Source organism: Aplysia californica, unplaced genomic scaffold, assembly GCF_000002075.1.
Source record: "Aplysia californica isolate F4 #8 unplaced genomic scaffold, AplCal3.0 scaffold01279, whole genome shotgun sequence".
Taxonomy (NCBI): Eukaryota; Metazoa; Mollusca; class Gastropoda; order Aplysiida; family Aplysiidae; genus Aplysia; species Aplysia californica.
Window position 1 is genome coordinate 108454 of NW_004798549.1, and position 3399 is coordinate 111852.

Genomic DNA, 3399 nt, shown 5'->3' on the forward strand with positions numbered 1-3399 from the left:
GTGTGTGTGTACGTGTGTGTGTGTGTGTGAGAGAGAGAGTGTACGTGTGTGTGTGTGTGTGTGTGTGTGTGTGTGTGTGTGCGCGCGCGCGCGCGCCCGCGTGCACGTACTTACTATGCCGCAGAAAATTTCACTTTGTAGAGATTAATAAATTAGGGTTATCTTATCTTGTCTTATCTTATCTTATCTTATCTTATCTAATCTCACTTCACAACACCTCCTCTCACCTCCTCTCATCTCATCTCATCTCACCTCATCTTTACTACTATGCCGTCCTCTCCACAGCGAGCTCCTGGATTGACAGAGGGAGTACTAAGGGATCAATACAAAATTTGTTATCTTATCTTATCTCATCATAATTTCATCCTCTCCACAGCGAGCTCCTGGATGGACAGAGGGAGTATAAGAAACTGGTTCAAGAGGCGCTCCGTGACGGGCCCATGGACAGCAATGTCGTCGGACAGATTGGCATCAGGATGAAACAGCACATCAAGCAGAAATATTTGATGAGGAAAACGTTCTAGTTCTAGTGCGTTACTACTTATTGTGCGGTTTCTGCTACTTATTGTGCCAAGTAGTAGTTCAGCATTAATTAATTCTTAATGCGGTGTCCCTACCGTACAGCTTTCCAATTCCTTCTGTTGTGATGATTCGGACGAAATACAACTCTGATGACACATTTTGAACGCAACAAATCGATCGCTATCTTAGAATTACAAAGTTCTGTTAGACATTTTGAGTTACTCTAAGACCATGAGGTCAGAAACCAAATTATGTTCTCTCTGCTGTATAAAAATCGTTGGATTATTCGGAGCCGTTATCAAGATATTCAAAGAATTATTGCATTCGAAAAAATCTTGACCTGTTGAGAAACTTTTTAAAAAATTGACGCCTAATTTATTTCTCAAAACTAGGTACAGTACTAATAGCAGATAGAACTTTGTAATTCTAAGGAATCAAATTGTGAATGAAGTAAGGATCCTGGAAAGTGTTGTAAGGATCCTGGAAAGTGTTGTAAGGATCCTGGAAAGTGTTGTAAGGATCCTGGAAAGTGTTGTAAGGATCCTGGAAAGTGTTGTAAGGATCCTGGAAAGTGTTGTACATTGTCCCCACCCTCTCCACTACAATGTTATTTATTGTCAAGGAATTTGGTTGATCTTTTTCTTCCATCTTTTCTTTTCCGAAATTGTTTGCAGGCCATTGTCATTGGAGATGAATTTGTTCCTTTGTTTTTCATTGTCCTTCCGGAATGTGTTTGCTTATTTTTCATTTCCCACCAGGAATCTGTTTTCTTGTTGTTCAGTTTCCCCCCGGAATGTGTTTGCTTGTTTCTCATTTTCCCTCAGGAATTTGTTTGCTTGTTTCTCATTTTCCCTCAGGAATTTGTTTTACGTGTTTCTCATTTTCCCTCAGGAATTCGTTTGCATGTCATTGTCAGCGGCGAATCTGTTAGCACCTCATTACCGATAGACGTTTATTTTTTATTGGAAAGGAGGGGGGGGGGGGGGGCATGCAGTTATCAATTTGGGAGTTCTGTTTCATTCGTCATTGTCATTTGATTTAGGTAGATTTATTTGTTTGAGTGACATTACCATAGTCCGTTCATGGCGGCATTTATCCAGTCCAAGAAGTGAGACACGTCTGTAAAGCCACTTGGCATGGGCTGACCCTTTTCGTTACAGTCAGAGGACGCGTAGCTCGCCACACCTGTAGATCAATTCGAGTTGTTGTTTTCAGTCTTATAAACAATGTCATGCTCTTAACTGTGCCTGGACTACAACAGGGAACTGCTGCTTTTTCTTTCATAATCCTTACTATAGACAGTTCCCTCTACTTCTTTTGTATGTTTGTCACACTCTTGTGACCCGCTATTTCCGGGGTGCCTTGATAGTCGAAGCAGACTTTGTGCTGTTGAAGCTAGAGAGGTGAGCAGAGTAAGTCTGATTCCCTGTAAAGACTTCTCTGTTGACATCCACCCCATGGCGCTCATATGACCTTATGCAGTTGCGAGCGCCGTAAAACTTCAACTAAAACTAAAACAGTCTTATAAAGAGGCACATCAACACAACAGGGCTTAACTAAATGCAGGGAGTACAGAAGAAAAATGTTTCCACAAAATTTGTATTTGTCCATGAATGTTTTATACTTAAAGAAGCCGCTGCACCTGAAATACGTCCACCATTCGAATAAAGACACTGATGAATGATACTGATTCCATTTTTTGGGGTTAATTTGTACCATTGATACGTACTGCCATCGCATCTCATTCAATAGGTCCTGGGCTCGAAACCTAACAGCGACGGAACAATTACTTCTCTAAAAACATTCTCTTTTTGCCTTTCCTGCTCACTAATCATGTTCTGTCGTCTGTTTTCGTCTCCACTTTCTTCTCCCTTTCCCCTCCCCCTTTGTCTCTTCCTCTGGGTTCATGACTCTTTCTGCTGCCTTTCTGCTACTCCTGATATTAGGGTAGGTAAGATCTAACATATAGCCATCTGGGATAAGGGTTAAAAAGTGTCGGAGGTCCCGTGTGAAGGGTGCGCACGTCAAAGACCCCTTGGTGATCCTAAAATAGATGAAGGTACGCTTCAGCTACCATCTGGGCAAAATTCGAAATTAATTCCTACCAAACTGGAAAATGCTTAAGGTATCACGCGCGCTCATATGACCTTACGCAACTCGGGGGAGCTGTTATATGGTCTACAATATATTTGTGTTGCAAGTGTCGTAAAACTCTTACTCTTACTAAAAACTGGAAACAAAAAACAAAACAAAACCAAAACCCCAACTAGACTTGAGCTTATTCTGTTTAAGTATAATATTCTGTTTAAAAGGAAAATATGATAACTAATAAACAGCATTAATTTATATAGCGCAAAGTCCCGCTTAATAGCAAGCCGTATACCTGCAACTGGACGTATAAAGGGCGATCGGGACGGTCCTTCTTCCGCAGTGCAGACCATCATCATTGCCTTCCTCACCCTGCACCAGGGTATAGGCCACGGACAAACACCTTCCACCTTTCTCTACCCTGGGCTAGCCTCTTGATGTTATTTATCATCGTTATTCGGTTTGGGTGTTTTTAATTTTACTTTGATGATGATGATGATGATGATGATGATGATGAGGATGATGATGATGATGATGATGATGATGATGACTAATTTGTATCGCGCAAATTCCCGCTTACTAGCAAGCCGTGTACCTGCCAGGACGTATGGAGGGCTCTCGGGACCGTCCTTCCTCCGACAGTGCAGACCTCCCCCTGAGTCCCCAGTACAGATGGAGTCTGTGTCACCGCCCCCGGCGCAGAGCATGCTGGTTTGGAACAGGGAGTTGGCGCTGTACAGGAGCCAGCGGGCACACTTGTGGAAGCTCCTCACCTGAGGGGGGGGGGGA